This window comes from Nothoprocta perdicaria, unplaced genomic scaffold, assembly GCF_003342845.1.
Source record: "Nothoprocta perdicaria isolate Ctin4 unplaced genomic scaffold, notPer1 scaffold_4, whole genome shotgun sequence".
Lineage (NCBI taxonomy): Eukaryota > Metazoa > Chordata > Aves > Tinamiformes > Tinamidae > Nothoprocta > Nothoprocta perdicaria.
In genome coordinates, this window is record NW_020455643.1 from 6,054,267 (window position 1) to 6,072,604 (window position 18,338).

The window sequence follows — 18,338 nt, forward strand, 5'->3', positions numbered from 1 at the left end:
AAAGTCTTTGAGAAGGGAAGGAGCTGATTTTTCTCCTGTTTTGGAAATGCCTCTGTTGTGCAGTACTTAGCAATGCAGTCTACTACAAGCAACTGCTGTCAAAATCTGTACAAACTAATTCATCACGCAGCAATGTTAAATTATGGAATCTTGTTATAATCTGACTACATATGTTACCACTTTCTTGTTTTCTTTGTTAAGGCTTGAAAATGGTAATCCAAACCATCACTCAATTTAGCCGAAAAATATGTATATTTGTGAAACATTGGATAACTTAATTTTAATTCACAGACTCAATGGGCCTTTAACTCGAGATGAAAGAAATGTTTGCAAAAGGCATTAACGTCTTTCTGGTGCTATTCAGAAAGTTCAGTGTCAGGGTTGCTGTATGGAACGGTCATGTCATGACTTGAAAAACTGAGCAAGAATGTACTGAGATTTTATAGAGTATTAAGAAAGTCTCAAGGCAAAACGTGAAAAAGTAATTCAATTGGAAAAATATATTCTAAATTTATCAAAAGTAARCTAACAAAAAAACACAGTTCATTTCTCATTCCTCTAAATCACAGGCACTGGCAGTTACTCACAAACCTCTTCTATTTTTTATTCATTTATTTGCCAAAATCAGATCATCTATYGTCCTTCCTTACAAACTTCTGAGGGCATTCCAAGTTCCTACAACTTTGTGCTGCTAAAGGGTTATTAGGAGTTAAACCGGAGAACTTCATAAATGAATCATTGATTTATATTCCTAGAGCATGGCTTTTGACAAATGCTTTTATTTCATTATCAATATTGGCACATGGATAATTCTCAAAGATGCTTAAAACGTCATGGCCTGCTAGATTAGTGCTTCGACTGTTTGCTATTTTTGACAGAAGAGATTAGCAAATAAATATTACAAGGAAAAGCAGAATTTCTCTGATTCAAATATGCTCCTTAGGAAAGCAGAAAACATTTATATCACCACTTCAAATGTGAGTTGAAATTTGTGAATTTTAATGGACTAGAGATTTTAAAAAYTCTTATTACAGAACCTTAATCTGTCAAGATCTGTAAAATGAATTTATACAACAAATAAGAAAATTATTTGTATATATATAAATATGCGCGTGTGTGCARTATATATATATATTTTGTGATTCAGTCTCATGACTTCATGGAAATGAAACAGGATTACACGCAGGATGGAAGGTTAGGTATGGACACATGCATAAATTTTGAAGTTGATTGTGTTAAGGAAGCAACTAAAAGCATTCCTAGCTCTGAAAGTATTTTGCAAGTTATTAGCTAAATGAATGAAAAAATATAGCATGTTCTTAACTTTAAGTTTTAAACCATGCCATGGAGTACCGTACCAAAAAGTTTCTCTAGGAAACATCATAAAACAAAACAGAGGTAATTATTAAACAACCTCAAGACCAGTCTGCTTCAAAAATGCCGTGACATGACCACACCTGCCACCACGTGGAACAGAAATCAGCGCAATTCAGAAGAGTTAGAAAAACACTGGGTCAAAAAYCTGCACAATAAATGATTGACCTGAAACTGCTTTTAAATGGCAGAAATCATGCTTTAGATCTCCTGCAGAGTTTAAATTTGCACCTCATTACCTGTCCTTATACCTGGGCACACTTTAGCAGTGTTACTCCACAGAACATCACAACGAACTGGACACACAGGGTCAGCTGCATTCCCAGATGGAGAAGGGCTGAACTTTGAGCTGGTCTGAACCCTGAGCAAGGCTCCTCTGCAGCYCAGCTGGCCACAGGAGCTACCCAGCAAGCTGCTCCAGGGTGGTTCGGCGCCCAGCGTGCCATACTGTGCACAGCGAAGTTCATAAGGGCAAGCAAGCAAACAGAAAACCTCTTAAAGTTGAAATCTTTGGGGATCTGGAAGAAATTGGAAGCAAAACAAATGTCATGGAGCACTTGCAAGGGTGGTATATGTCTGCCTACCTTAAATTCTTTCCTTCACAAGCAAACTATGGTCTATACTGAAACATAACTTTTAGAAGAAGGGCAAGAGATAGGAATGCAAAGATGTCCCATCTCTGCAAAGGACTCTGTCACCTGCTACGGGGCCCTCTCCCAAGCAACCCACTGCAGGACACTACCCACAAATGSAACGTGTGCTGAAAAGCAATAACCTGCATCTGCTTTGTGTTAGAAGGTGGACACTAATGATGGGTTTTTCCTTGCAACAAATGGTGAGAAACCTCACTGTGAAAGCTTCAAAGTGCCGTCAAAGGCACCTCTGATGCTTTCGCCAACACGTGAATTTCACAGACACYCGCCAGTAAAATTTTAATCCAGCAAAAGCAAACATTTCCTAGGACACAGTTTAAATCTGCTCAGACAGCTAGCACAATGAGTAACAAACTCAATGTATGTAGTGGGAAAACAACTTCTGTTATTCATAAATGAACGTGTGAGTGCTCGGTACAGCAGTTACCAGCACCAGAGGTAACAAACAAGGTAACTGGTAACCAGAGGTAACAAACAAGGGGCGCCCGCACGTTTCCTATGAGGGGGATTCGCCGCCCGCCCTATTCCTGCTCCGCTCCATCAGCTTCAGGGAAACGCGACTGCTTGGAAATGGGACAAAGCAAATCTAAAAATAACCAGCACATACAGAGYACGAAGCTGCTCTCATTTTCCCCTCCCTATTCCAATTTAAGAATTCATTAAAAGGACAAAGTCATTAATTTATAGACGAGAATAAGCAGGAGAGAGCAGGCAGGAGGCAAGCTGAGGATGCAGAACGGAGACAAACCTGTGGGGAAACGTTCCCCTAGCCAAACATAACATCTCTTTGGTAGAGCAATGTGTGTGCTATAATGTGTGCACTTGAATGCATGTCACACGTTCACCTCAAAGAATTGGGCTTCTTGGGAGATCTCCCTTCCTATTTTACTCCTGATAAGCTATAAGTTTATGAGCTACTCTTTTTCAAGAGAAACCCAGAAGTTGTCTCCTGTTTTATTACAGACACAGGAAAACATACTGTGCTAACACCTACTTACAGTCGTAAATTTAGGAAATACGTAGGTAAAATCGTTGGCTTTCCTCTCGGGCCCTGGTTCAAGAAGGCTGYGCTTTTTTTTTTTAATAGTTTAAGTGCCACTTTCATACTTCAAAATTGTCAGCAACATCTGAAGGTGATTTTGAGAAATGCGACCAGCCTGCCTTTGCTCTCTAGCTTTCATGACTGCAAAGGCTCAWTCAGCTGAAGGCTACTGAAGCACGGATATCAGAATTACACATGCAAAGAAGGCCACATCATATATGAATAATATACTTATAAGTAAGCAGAAAAAGATTTAAAATACTTGAGTATCTATCAATTAGTTATTAATACCAGATCTCTTTATTCCCCTTCAAATTATTAGTTAGCCACCCATCAACAAAATGCCAAATACATATTTATAGCAAAGCCTACCCTCAGTTTGGAGGCACACCAGCCCTCACTCAATTGCAGTGCTCCTGCTGTGCCCCTTCTTGTATTAAATTCCTACACGCAAACTTCATTACATGCAACTGTACCTGCAAAAGTTGTAATAGACTATTATAGCCTTTGATGCATCACACAACCTGATGGGATGCAGGCATTTTCCTGTATAGCAGTCTACGCAGGGAAAGGAAAAAGGTAATTCCTCAGTAGGAAGCTGCCTGCGACAATGACCCAACYGTATCCTAAAGCTCCTGCGCATCAAAGGGCCTGGGAGCCCTGCCACCCTCTCCAGGTCACAGTAGCAAGAAATCCTTGGATCCTATTCTGTTATTTCCTGTGCAACAACTGGTCTGGATGGCTAGTACTGCTACAAACAGGCTACTAAACGCAATACCACAATGTACTATTACATTTTATTCATATGCAAAAAGTCACCACGGGGGGGGGGAACTATCTCCAGCAATGTATTTTGGTAATCAATGGGGAAGAGCCGTCCGCACTAGCATAAGGTATCCTTCACAAAGCCCTATCTGCTTCAAACCAAGTCATCTGTTGACTACTAGTTTAGATTTTTCAAGGTCACCAGAAATCCACTGTGTGGGAGACAGAAGAGCCYGCTCTCCCTACAGCCATGTACTTAAAAGCAGAGGTCTCCCTGGCAGCTCTCTGGTCTCTTCACCAAGGAAAACAGGCCGCTAAAACACAGTCAACACGGAACACCTCCTTCCTTCAGCTTTTGCAAAGTTATGTGATTCAGGATTTCTCCAGCAAATTATACTGCTTCCAGCATTTCAGAAGAGGTCAAAGTCCCTATGGGGAGTTATGCTTTGAAAGAACACGGACTATCCCACTGAGTCTTCCTCTGCTCTGGCCTTGGGCACTACCTCGCAGACCCTCTGCACTGCTGCTCTCCTCCCTTCGGCCGACTCTGTCCGCAGGGAAGGAGCATCCCGTAGYGTTCACAGGCAGGCAAGGCTGACCAGGGAAATCCCACTAATGTTTCCTAAAAGGCACCAAGGCCCAGGCGAAAGAGAGGTGGGAATCGCTGTTTGATAGATCTGGGCACAGATGTGAAACAAAGAGAGAGCTGCAGAGAGAGTCCCCTCAAACCGGAGTCCAAGGAGCACTCCATCTCCTCAGCAGAGATACCTCTGCTCCCGTTTTGATGGATACTAATGTTTTTCACTTTTTTCCAGCAGGTTAATTTGGAATAAACAGAAACCTCTGAGAGACTTGYACTGAAACCCTGTAAACATTTTTGCTGTAGGTATAAAATCGTATCACTGCTCATCAACTTGCAAGAGCACCTTTTACAGCACTTCCTTCTAAAATCACCTGAAAGAATAAAACAAAAAAAGAATTCCTGAAAACCWTCCTTGTAAACTTAAGATTTGCTCCGAACCAAGAGCCTTGGCCAATTTTTTAATTTCTCAAATATTTATCCATAGCAACATGTTTCTACAAAGAAATCAGCTGTAGCTGCAAGTCATCTTGCACTGTCCTGATTCATGTTTAAACCTCTGGGGAGCAATGACAACCCTGGACTACAACACATTTGCTATCTGATAATAGGACAACACTATATTTATGATTTCCTAACTTTTYCCTTAAAAATAACTTCTAGGATTATAATTACTAAAACATGGAGGAATCAAAAATGAGAGAAAGCAAAAGGGCTTCAGGAAGAAATAAAATATTAAACCAGGTGAGATTCCAAAACCCCTTTCATCACACTAGGTATTTTCTATGCATTACTATTGCCACACATAAGCAGGACAAGTACAAATTAATTTAAATGGAAATCAGAAATAATAGATGAGCATAGTCCCATCCACATCTTACTGAGCTTTTCCTTATCACACACTTAAGAATATTTACATCCCAGGCAGATCCTGTAACAGCTTCCAGGACTAGGGTGGGCTGGGCCAGTTAACTGAAGACTTCCAATACCAGTACATTTTATTCCAACAACGGCTGTGGGGATCAGCACGTCGAGTTGATTATAAGAGCTTATCTTAAAACACSGAAACACTATCCACACAAGAAGCAGTGTATTTTCCTTTTGCATTGTGCTGTAATTGCATTTATCCTACACAAAGACTGACGTGACAGAGCGAGGCGCATTCACCTCGGGTTTTATGTTTTAATTATCACTCCTAGGAACAGGGATGGGATGCAGGAGTTTCTGATGCATGAGGGAGATGAGGAYGAGCAGCTCACCGGGAAGTCTGGGTTCACATCAACTACTTGAAAGACCCTCCAAAATTAAAAAAAATAATAATAATAAAAAGGAAAAAAAAAAAACCCAAGCTCTTCAAGGTGCTGCTGAAAGAGGAAAGGATGAAGGCAGCAAGGTTGCTGAAGCGCCACGGCTGGAACGGGGCTTGTTCAGCAATGACACAACCTGTCAAAGGRGCCCAGGCTGCTCCCGGGGAAGGGTCCCCCCAGGCCACGGAGCTCCGGACCTCGGCACAGCCCCGGCCAGGGGTGTCTCCTCAAGGACGCCAGGGCCGCTGCCCTCCCACCTCTTTCAGCCAAATATATTCAATTATGTTAAGTGCAAGTAATTGTTATAAATGAATTTTTATTTTTATTTTTATATACACACAGATACACACATACATCAATAGGTATGTATATAAATCACTGAACTAATAAATCCTTTGCCACCATAGCCTTCAAATGACCGCGGTTTTAGAGGACAGCCAGGAAGCAGGAGCAGCACAAGTGGTTATTTGGTTACACAAATTCTCTATGGAGGAAGAYGAGGGCAAAAGAACTAATCAGACTACGTAACTCAGGGCCCTGAGAGCAGGGTAGCTCTGGCAAGCGATTACTGACTTTAAATTTTGGCTCCTGTATCAGCTAGACTCTTGAAATTGCTCTTCAGAAATGCATCCAAAGACAAAAAAAAAAAAACCCTCTTATTCTTAGCCTCCACTACAGCAAACTCGCCTGTCTATTCAGCACAGCAACAGTCAGAAGAGAAAGACACACACTGTAAACATGCCACAACATATATTATTAAAAGCTAGCTCATTTTGTCAAGGAGAAAACTGAGAGCCTATAATACTTGCAAATAGGACAAGGTTTGTAGGGATTTCTGGGCTCATGGTACATTATATGTGTGTCTATATAAATACACATACAAACACACACTGTATTTTTATAAATGCTGGAAGAAGATAATAGCAGATCCGCTTTTGTTCCCCTTCATACTCTGACAAGCAAACTATTTAAGCCGTAAGCAGCTCTGACAATGCAATTAAAACCTGACCCAATTTCTAGAAGCAAACGCGCTGTGTTTACACGGCAGCACTGCTCAGAGCACAGGGATGTGCAGGCAAGGTTGTCCCCAGTTACCCTGCCCCTCAATTCTGCTTCCAGCACTGAAGCCTGAGAAAACAAAACAAAAAAAAAAAAAAAATCAGTGCCCCTAAAAAACAGAGCTTTTCCAGAAAAGAGCCAAGGCTGCGGGGTGGCAGACGGCAACACCCTGGGCATGGTCCCCTGCTCCTGCTGGGCTTGCCCAGAAGCAAAGGCAAATGATCCCACGGGCAGAGCGCAGAACTTCTCCGCCCGCCAGCAAACAGACGTCGAGGGAGCTGCGGGGCTGAAAGGCTGCGCCTGGATAAACCCCCCAAACGCTGCTGGGCACGAGCTTGGTGAGCGCATGTCCACACAGACCCTCGTAAATGCCGTGATGGGGCTGCACACAGGGGTAAAATGGAGTCGTGCAAAAGACTCAAAAATATACAAAATAACACCCAAAAGCGCACGCATGCAACGTATCATAGGGATTTTACTCATTTCACTTACATTTCATCTGTTCTATATTTCGGACACCTCTTTTTTTCCCCTCAAGGAACCTTTGCAACAATTCAATCCAGACATTATGAACGTTATTATTACTGCTGTTGATCTGAACATCAGGAGYATCCGAAAGACCCTTTTTTCAAGAACAGGGCCCCATGGTGCTAACGCCGCAWAAACACGTAAGGCTTAGTTCCTGCACTGCAGAGATGGTAATCTAACTAGAAAAGGTCGATAAACAACGCAAGAGCAAAATGTCAAAAAAAGGGAAAAAAAAGTAAATCTCCTGTGCAGGACTTTTGTTGTTGTGTTTTAATATATTTTCCTTAGACCATCTGTTACAATCTTCCTTACCGACCCATGTCCTCCGGATAGCCTGAATCACGGCTGCTGATGATTCAGTCCTTTAGCACATCCAGTAAAAGAGATTCCCCTTCTATGGGGGCAAAAAAAATCAAACAGGCCTCAAGTGGGTAATAAAAGGGCTAGGATACAGCATGGCTTATTTAAAAAAATCAGTTGTTTCGGTTCAGATAAATACACTGTTCAATACTGYCATGGAGCAAAACAGCATCTATATAGTTAATGGTGACAGAACTCCAGGTCTACTAGTTTTAACTCCTGCAGATAAAGATGTAGGGGCAGAGGGACCTACAGACACAGCAGAACTGAGCCCAGGTCGAGGCCAGTGAAGAGTAAGCAGGAAAATGTCCGGAAGAAAGAGGCTGGAAGGGGAGAGGAAAAAGCACCACAGCAGCAGACGCCTGTTCCGCTCTTGGCTCTGGCTGCTGGGTTCAGTTTGGGAAGGATTTATTAAACAGCTGAAGCTCTACAAATTTATAAACCATTATCCTAGTGCGAGGCAAAATGTTACAAATGTTTCTGCCTGTCTGGCATTTTTTTCTCGGCAGATATTCCGTAGGGTTAGAGTCCCCAGACAAATGACCGAGATATCCATACAGTTTGTCTTGTTGGGGGCAGAGGCAGCAGAGAGCTGCATTTCCCTGGTGCCAGGGCGTGAACCGACCACRGCTGTGTCCTTCTCAAAACTAGTGAGGTGTTTTCTGGTTTTGTTGGTTTTTTTCCTCCTAGCATAATACTGGATGATTATTGGAAAATCCCACCCCGATGGATATGCTCTSTCTTCTCAATTCCAGCCTGAGCATACTCCTGATGAAAATGCTTTTTTTTTTTTTTTATGCTAGTGCTGCCTTTAGTGTTACATAAAAGTGTTTATACTCGCCCAAGTACTTACCAACCCCTCATGTATTTAGAGAGGGCCATTAAACCCTCTCTCAGACTTTACTTCATCAGGCTCAACAAGACAGCCAACCTCTCAGTGTCCTCTTGTGAGACGGACTCAGCTTTTATGTCACCGTTTTATTAGTCCTTTTTGGCACCTGTTCCATTTTATGTTCMTCCTTCTCGAACATGCTCTAGCAGAGTTGCTCAGAACATGACCCCTGAGGATTTAGCACTGGTTCCTTGCACATTAGCACCTCCGTGTTCCCACCAGAAGGACCTCTTCACCTTACATACCTTCGGACTATGTTTTTCAGAGATGCAAGATACTAGTGACTCAGCCACGCTTTGCTCTCACTGGCTGATAGACACAGGTCTTTCTGTTCCTCCTACATTTCCAGGAGCTGAGCCCCCATGATAGAGCAGAATTCTGATTTGTCCAAAAGTGCCTGATAATGCAACTTTATGCTACTGAATTTCAGTCTGCTTTTTCCACTCCAGTCCTCAAGGTCACCCAGCTCTTCCTGTGTGATATTCCATTTCTTACCTATAATCATAGCACCTCTCAGCTTTCTGTCATCAGCAAATTTTATTGCACGCTCCTACCTTTGGTGCCAACTTCATTAATGAAAATATTATAGTCTGTTCAAGACCAAGTCTTATGATAACTAACACCATCCAGCACATCCTCCAAACGCAACCTGACGTCATCTCGCTTTTAATGTGCTCCTTAGTCACTCCACGGTTCTCCTACAGTATCTCATCGACAACACAAACTAGTAATTTCCCAAGTGATGCTGCAGCAAATGCCATACTGAAGTCTAGACACACTTGCTCTTTCCACACACTCCACAATGCACATTACCCGTAGCTGAACAAAAAGCAACATGCTCAGAGTGAGAAGCACCACYGCGTTGTCCAAAGAGCTCTGTCAACCTCTTTAGGTGGATATTGGCTGTAACAGTCGCAKCAAATGCCATAATGCAAGACAAAGGTCAGCAGGTTTGTTTAGTTTGGGCGAGCAGTGAAAAGAATTTCAATTGAAATACACTGGACTGGCATAAAGAAAACCAGGGCATGTGTGAACAAAGCAAACACGGAGAGAAGAAAGCAGCTCTGCTTGTTCCTCGAGGCTGCAAGGCAGCAGCAGCACCGGTCAGCTCAGGCCAAGGCAAGAGGGGAACAAAAGCAGAGCAGGTCAGCACGGAGACCTCCCTCCGCAGCCGCTGCTCGGAGCGGCTCCCAGGCCGCGAGCGCCGGAGCGGAGCCTGCACGGCGGCCCCGACCGCGCTGGACTTTCACCAGCGCCCAGCGAGCTGCAGCGGCCCTGAAAGCGCCTCGGCGGAACAAAAATCTAGGCGTTCAGCACAAAGCGATTATGTTTTAGAAAAATACATAGGAGAGACTGGCGTATTAGACTAGTGCAAAGGTGTGCAAGCTACTCTACGCTGCAGGCACATTCAGGAACTGATAAGCAAACTATTTACTTGCTTCCTGTAAAAAGTATGAAACGTGTTTTGAGAAAAGACAGAAAGTATCTTGTCTAGAAAGCATCTCCTCGCCTCAGGGAGCCACTATCAGGAAACAACAACTTGTATTTATTTTCATTTTAGAGCAAATGGAACACTGTTTCCATTTGCATTTTATGTAATTAACTATTACCTCAGAGTGTTTCCTTGGGATCAAATATCCTTTGCTGCTCCTCGGATTACTACCCCTTCCCAGATGGTCAAGCTCTAGAAAATATACTCCGTAGAGCAGACATTTCTTAGTTAAATCCATTTTGATGGTTCATTAGTAGAATAATTTATCAACGGTTACRAGAATAGCTGGTATAAAATTGCTTTTTATGTAAATCAGGTTCCATCCTATTAGGGTAGACTTCCTACATTTTCAAATGTATTTTTATATGAAAGCTGACATGAAGTGTTAAGTTCATTTGATTATTTTTCTGTTTGTGTTATTAGGAATCAGTTTTTCTGGCACTCTTTTTTGTTCCAGTTCAATCATTCAGTTGAATTACTTGACCTCCTGGTGAACTGCACCAAAAAAAGGAAAATTAACTAATGCCTCATTTGATCTTGTGACCATAAAACTTGTGTTTTCATTCCCTCTTTAACCTTTGACCATCTATTTTTCCCTTTAATTTGTGTGTTATGTACCCGATAGTTTTAAATTTGTTTCTTTTATTTCTGGAAAAAGAATCGACTCAGACAGTTGATCTGCTCTCTATTCACTTCAACTATGCTGACTCTATGTTCGATTCTCATTAATTACCACATATTTAAAAACTCTCTTTTCATAATCTATCATATACATTTCAGTTAATACATTCTCCTTAGCACAAACACACAGCGGTTTTTGAAAAACRCGGCAACTGGAGTACCATGGAAAGCAACTATTTTGTACTGTAAAGTCTGCTGTACTCATACTGCCCGTTTCTTACTTTAAAAGGGTCCTCTAGTTTCTATAGTTTTACAACGCACTTGGACTTCAGTTGTGCTAGTGGCTTCAATTGCTTTTGAAACAGGTGTTAACACCCGAACATACAAAAYATTTTAAAAACACAGAACATAACAGAATATTGCTAATCTATGCAAAAAAGAAATAAATAGGGAAATATCCCATATAGAGTGAGGACAAGTTTGATACCATTTGCTAGCTTCCGCTTCCAACTATGTACAGGTCAAATTCATTGGCTATGGACCCTATGCCCGTGCCGGGCTCGGTATCAACCCCGGGGGGTTCAGATCCCCCATCGCGAAGGCTTCTCTACCTGCACCCAGYAATCGCGGGGGGAAGCAGACCCGTCACCCTCACAGAGCACGTGGGAGCACTAACCCTGGTGGGCTCCGCTCAGGTCACACGGGACATCCGATGCTTCTCACATGAGCGCAGGCCTCTAGGCCTGGCCCCCACGTTGGTGGCCACACAGGGGCAGAGCCCCTGGTCTCCGGGGACCAGCAGCCCTTGGCTTCTCCCAAGCAGACACAAATGTGTATTTTCAGTGTCATTCCCCCCAGCCTACAGATTTCCTGTTGTTGTAGAGCAACACACGTTATCTCCCAGCATCTACACCACAGAAACTAAGGGYAGCTTTTACTTTTGTTGACTTGAACGAGTACCAGTTTTCTGTTGACAACGATAAAACCAGGATCACGACCCGATGGCACAAGCGACATCTCAGTGTCACCTTGTGCAAAGCRTCTTCAGCTGGGAGCACTCATGTGCCAGGACACAAAGGGGCCCGTCCTTGCGTTTTCTCCAGGTACATCTAATCATCTAATACTCCTCTTCATCTTTTAGTGTGCCACAAGCTTAATCATGACCATGCACATTTGACACTGCTTTTCCAATGCCTTTCTTTCACCATTCACAGGGCGGATGGTGGTGGTTTGGGAGTCACAAGCTTCCCCAGAGGCACATGGCAGCAAACCCACCACAGGAACGTCAAATACGCCTGTCCAGCACACCGAGACAGTGAGACACCATCCCATGCGAGCTGCACTACCATGCTTGAACCAAAACCCGGTACAGCGGCAGAGACAGGAAAAACACAAGGGATGGGGGACAGGAAGGAGGAAAAGAGAAAATGGGGAAAATACATAGAGTGAGTGAGAGTGAAAMAGCTCCGACAAAAAAAAAGACTTTTGCAGCAGATACAGCCTCTTTTCAAGTACACTGAGGATTTAAAAACAGGGAATGGCCGTGTCAATAGGAGAAGAACAGCAGTGTTTCTCGCTGCTCCGCTCATTTCGGTTAGCGGCCTCAGTTCTTTCTGCTGTTATAATTCCTCTGCGCTGGGCGCCCGCCAGAAGCTAAATATTCTGGCTGTTTAGATAATTACTTATTTATGGTTCTGCTGAGAATTCTCAGTCAAAGCTTTTCTCTGCGCGGCACAGCACTGAGGTATTTGGCGGAGCACGTTCCCCGGCACCATGGCAGGACAGAGCCACCATTTCTGCTCCCTTTCCAGGACCCGGTGCCCTCCTGCTTAATCCATCCGCTAGAGACCTTTAACAGCGGTACAAAAGGCAAGGCGAGCCCCACGCTACTACTTCTTTCATCTATAAGAGCCTCCATTAATTTGAAAAGCTGAAAGGCTTCAGAAACAAAATTCCAGGTTATCAGAAAAAACTAAGTCAGGAAAAAACTTAGGATGACTTTATCCAAAATCGACTGCAAAAATGTCTGTAAAATCTCATGAGGAACCCAGTAATTTGCTGGTAAAATGTCAACTCACTTTGGATCACTATGAATTTCTCTACATTACAAAAGCTAATAATTATGATCTGAATTTGTCAAAATGCTTTGCTTTTCTATCCTTTAGTTGGTTTGTTTGTTGGATTATTTGGCCTTTTAATGGAAGACTTAAAGATCCTCTATGCATTTCTCTACTTGATTCTTCAATATCTGCTCAATGACAAAAATCTTTCAATCTACGGAATTTGTTTCCTATAGAATATACTGAACATTTCCAAAAATCAACACTATTGCTGAATTCTGACAATTCCAAAAACTGTGTATAGTTTACCATTCACAAATATATGACAACAGCCTCAGCCAACAGTCTCTATGATAAATTTCACAGGCCCTTTTAGGATCTATTCCTAACACTTTCATACTTGGCTAATTTTAAGCATTAACATTACATGTACGCACACACATATATATTCGATGGATAAGGGCCTTAAGCTTGTAGTGTTATTTATTTTGAAGTAATTATTGATGTCTCTTTTGGTCTCTTGTCTCTCAAGCTCTGGAGAGCAGGAGGTCCCTGTTCTCATTGCCATGAAAATCAATCTGCAGCTCTACCACTGCTTCCCAAGGTCTGCCCAACTGCAGACATTATTCCCTCTGCTCTTAGAACAGCAGCGCCAGTGGGATACTGACACTGAGCTCCTGCAGAGACAAGTCATGGAGCGTATTCGTTATGACTTAGCTTTTCCATGACTGGATCCAACCATGGCACACACGGCCACGGCAACAAGTGGACACTGTTGACTTCCTTTCGCACCGCAACAGCGGCGCATGCTCCAGCCTGGGGCTGGTGTCACGATCTCCCGCTGCTCCTGGCAGGGCCTCCACACCAACCTCTGCACCTTCAGCTCCTGCTGCCACAGTGCCGAGTTGCCCCTGTTTCAGCTGCTGCATCCAGCCCCTCCCTTGCCTCTCTTAGCCTGCATGGAGCCTTGGTAAAATAAGGGACTGGCAGAAAGCTAAGCAGACAAACAGTTAAATGAGCACTTAGGTGAGCTGAGCTGAGAGGAACCCCAGGGTAATAGTTATATTCATTTCTTTCTTCAGCTGTCTTAAAGAGTGGTTAGGTCACAGGAAGAYGCTATCGAATGCATCTCAATGGGGTTCAAAGGAAAAGTCTCACTAAAGCCGTGGGGAAGTTTTGCAGAACTCTTTTAATCCCTTCACCGAATTTCTTTGAGGTGACTTCTCCATCCTCCCCAGCAGCTCCAACCTCTTTCTGTTTCTGGACTAAGTCCTTCAGGGAGCTCATCACACTAAGTATCACCTCCATGGGGTTTCCTGGCCCGACACGCTTGGTGCCTTCAAAGTTCTTCCCCTAAAAGACRTCTCCCATGCATACAAGGAGTTGATGCTAAACACCCAAGCAGCTTCTGCAAACACAGTAGGGTAAAATCACCAAAAGGCTGMCAGCACTGAGAGAAGTGGACTTAAAACAACTAGAGCATTTAATGCACCCTCTATTTYGTATTTCCCTCAAGAGACAATGTAGTCATGACACTGGAGATGACTCTGCTTTCCTAGAGACTAAGGAACCTGGTGCTCACCGCAAATCCCCAGACTGAGCATCACCTTCAAATAAARAAAAACATCATCCATCCTGTTTTGCAAGGAGACCCTTTAACCGATGAGCATTAATCTCCATCTTAGTCAAACTAACCATGAAGTAAAAGACGGAATCAATAATACGGACGTAGTATTTTTTAGGACGACTCTTAAAAGGTCACCATGTTGCCTTCCTGGGGATCAAATCCACCACAGGATGCCTGTGTGTGCAACACCCAAGGACACACTGATCAGCTTTCTGCAACCTTCTGCAGACTCCTTAAGGAAAAGCTTGTGGCTTCAGTGAAATTTCAAAAGAAAATGGACAGACAGTCTTGTTTCTGAAATTTGCAACTTGCAAAGCTGCTTCCAATCTCATTGCACTTCAAAGTTCTGAAGAACCCAACTCAAGGACTGCAATCAGGAAAGTTATCTCATAATCCATGAATTAAGCACATCTAAAACAGAAACTATCGAGACACAAACACTGCAGTCTCATTTTGCATTTTTCTTCAGAGCAGATTTACCCTTCAGCCATGCAACCTCTTTCAGACATGCTCTTTACATAAACAATTTGAAGTTTCATATTCAGGCTCTGCGAGACTAGTGGTAATTGATTAAAACAGGAGTTGATTTTCTTTAACATCTTGGGCTGAAAAACTGAAGTAATTCATAAGTTGGTTCACAAGCAAATTGGACATTCCTGCCTCATGTTGACACAGACAGCTCTAGGGCACGACAAAGTTGAGCTGACAAATTCTAATCTGCTACTACAACATTTAAAGCCCCCAAAATGAATCTTTCCCTAGTACAGCTAAGATGGTTCCCACTGTTTCTGAACTTGCCAAAACATGAAGAGATCTGATCCCTGCACTTAACAACATTCATGCTCACCTCAGAACTACAGTCTTGCTCTCAATTCTTTCCCAAGCTGTGCATGGAAGCTGGGTGCTTACTCTGAAGTTTTGAGAGTGAACTTAGTGTCTTTCATCTCTCACTAGCTATCTGCAAGTATCCTGCTATGGTTCAACCTCTGCTATGCAAAACAAAGCAAAGAAACCAAACAGGAATTTTGGCCTCTTGTGCAACATTGTATTTTCCTTTGTTAAAAACGCTTTAAACAGTCAACTTGTCACCTATTATAAACTGCAAAATACTTACTAACAGCTGCATTCTCATATTTTACATTTTTCTCTTTGCATCTCTTTTTTGTATCACTCATTCTGGATTTCTTTTTTTGTTTATTTTATTACAGCACTGTGGTACGCTAGTTAAAGCCTATCACGTATTTGTATTACCTTGGCAAAGGCTTCAGATTAGAGGAAATAAAATCATGCAATTCCCTGGCAGTTCTAGAAACAAAATCCACTCTGGAGCCTTCATCCTAGTCCCTTAGCAGAAAAATGTACTTCCCCGGTGTTCCGAATGGGCTTTATGAAAAACAAGCAAACAAGCTACTAATTAGTACTTCATAATCAATATGTTTTGCCTTGAAGAGTGTTAAATTGGAACCACGTGAAATGCTGAAAGTTAATCCAAGAAATATTTCTGTTAATGATTTTGCTCTCAAGCAAGCTAGTTGTTCCATCATTTAACCAAAACTAAAATAAATTCTATCTTTTTTTCCGAACGGAAAACCCAATGTGGCTTTGTGTTTATGCTAAAGGTCTAGGGCTTCTGGTAACTGTTTCTAATACATTCATTAATACCTTACAAATCTTGGGCAAATACCTACTTATCAACCTCTACATGAGCTTCTGAATCCTAGAAGCAGCAGTAATGCAGACAAACTCCCCCTTACTCAACAGGCCCTTTCTGCTAAGCCTTCCTGTCTTTGCTTGGAAACCCTGATGGGCACTAGAGATAAAAGGAAGAATGGGAAGGAGTACTGACCACAGMGGTACTGCCCCTTTTACCAGGCTCTATCACAGGATAAATATTTGAAAACAGTTGCCATCAATTACTTTTTAAAAATCAGTAACACATAGGAATGGTGTTTTGTCCTCATTAGTCACGTGTTACTATGTCATCTGTGATGCAAAAAGCATTTTTAWTTTTTTATTTTATGTTTAAATTTATATTATGTTTAAAATATGTAAAAAAATAGATACAAAGAATGTTTAAATTTTGTATTACTTCGTTTTCTGACTAAGGAGAAACAAGYTGTTCTTTCCCATCAACCAGTTTGACCACACTTTGTCTACAAACATCAAAGAGATAATCAACATAATACAATCTATAAAAGTCTTAATTTATGACAAAGTTAATGTAAATAAGTTATGATTCCTTTTCGGATGACAAAGAATTGTCTAGCTTGCCTCYTAAATCCACATTCAAACTGTTTCCAAGTTAATTAAGACATGAGTAATTGCTCAGAAATCTTTAGAATAATAGAACAAATTTGAGAAAAAGTGTGTCTTGGTAAAATACTGAAGAGCATTGCACATTGCTGCATGCAAAAGTTAAGTGCCTTTTATGATCCCTGTAAGAACCAGCATGCCCTTGAGGCTGTGCAGTTCTAAATTTCGGGTATCATTTGTAGGGAGGGACTATTAGGATCAGAATGCAGTAATATTTCAAATACAGCCTCAGTTTTTCAAAATTTAATGAAGTATTAGCTTAGGTTAATATGCAATGAGTCGTGTTTTTTAACAGAAGCAGTATTACAGAACTTTATTTCAAATCATGACTGAAACATGTGCAACTAATACTGAATCAGAAGAAATCAGAGCAGCTTTTTCTTGGGAAAAGGCCAATATGAACTATGAAAACACTACAACAGAAAGGGCTGAGGGCAGAGCTAGTATCAGTTTTGGAAAGTTAAAACACCAGGCAAAAATAACACCTTCTCATTCAACCAATTTGTCCCCAACACATGCTCTTCATCCTTAACCAACACAAACCTCACTTGTATAAACTGGCTTTTGAGCCTCAGCATGAGGGTATTAAGTGATACGGTCGCTTTGCGCCAGTCTCCTGGTTTCAGAGTTACACTGGCTCCGGCTCGTGCCAAATGGGCTGACATCCCCCTCCCGAGCTGCCCCTGAGCATCACCAGGGTTGCTCCCTTCATTACAACTGCCAAACAAGCCCGTTCCGCCCATGCAGACTCCGAGCGCCTCTTGGCCACAGCGCAGAGACAGGCRCGCTGGAAAGGCAGCGCTGAGGCTGTCAGTGAGCTCAGTACTCACTGACATAAATAAATACTCTTTATTTCCATGCCCAACCAACAAAACAGTGGGAAGCAGCTTTCTGGTCCCAAATCAAGTGTCCAAAGCTGGTCGTTAGAAATAGTATCCCTTTAACTTGGAAACAGAGCACAATTATCTAAAGATCTGTGAAATATGAAATTCAGGCTGGCACTTTATGTGTGTATTTCTTAGGGTTAATGCTGCAGTTAATGTTCTTATAACAGACTGTGACAACATCAGACACCAAAACTGCAGGGAAAAATAAAAAGGGAGGAAAAAAAGAATTACTTGAATCTGATCAAAGCCGGAGCATTAGCTCCGAGTCCTCTTGCACGCCTCAGATCTGCTTTCTACCTGCTCAGCTATTAGAAAACCTGAATAAACCATAAAGACAGACCGCAAATCAGRAAATCAAGTAATCTGTATCATTTAGTAACATTCTGGAAGTGAAAAGAGATGACAGCATCAGCCAAGCCCCGCTTCTATAGCAGCAGAGTTCCACTTCACTATCCTATGCCCTGTTTGAATGCGTTGAAGCAAAAAACCACCTGACACCAGAGCTTTTCAACAAGATGAGGAGTCAGACTGAACGGAACCGCATCCAGCACCAAAATAAGGGCAATAGAGCACCCGGCCGAGCTGCAGCTCCGCCACGCCAGGCTTCGGGCCAAAAGAGGAAGCRAGGCAGTTACCAACAGGATGAGCTGTGTTATTGTCAAATCACTCTCTTGCTGCAAAATTAACATGTTGCCCCACTTCCCACAGTAGGAAGTCTTGAAATAATTCATTGTTTTTAAAAAACAGAATAGTGCTTTAGATGTTGTTTAAAAAAAAA

The 18,338-nt window shown here is 42.3% G+C and overlaps 1 protein-coding gene across 1 annotated transcript in view; it reads right to left on the reverse strand.

The window, feature by feature from the left end:
• TBL1XR1 (transducin beta like 1 X-linked receptor 1) overlaps positions 1-18,338 on the reverse strand; it is a 95,067-nt gene that overhangs the window by 35,610 nt on the left and 41,119 nt on the right. The window lies entirely within an intron of this gene.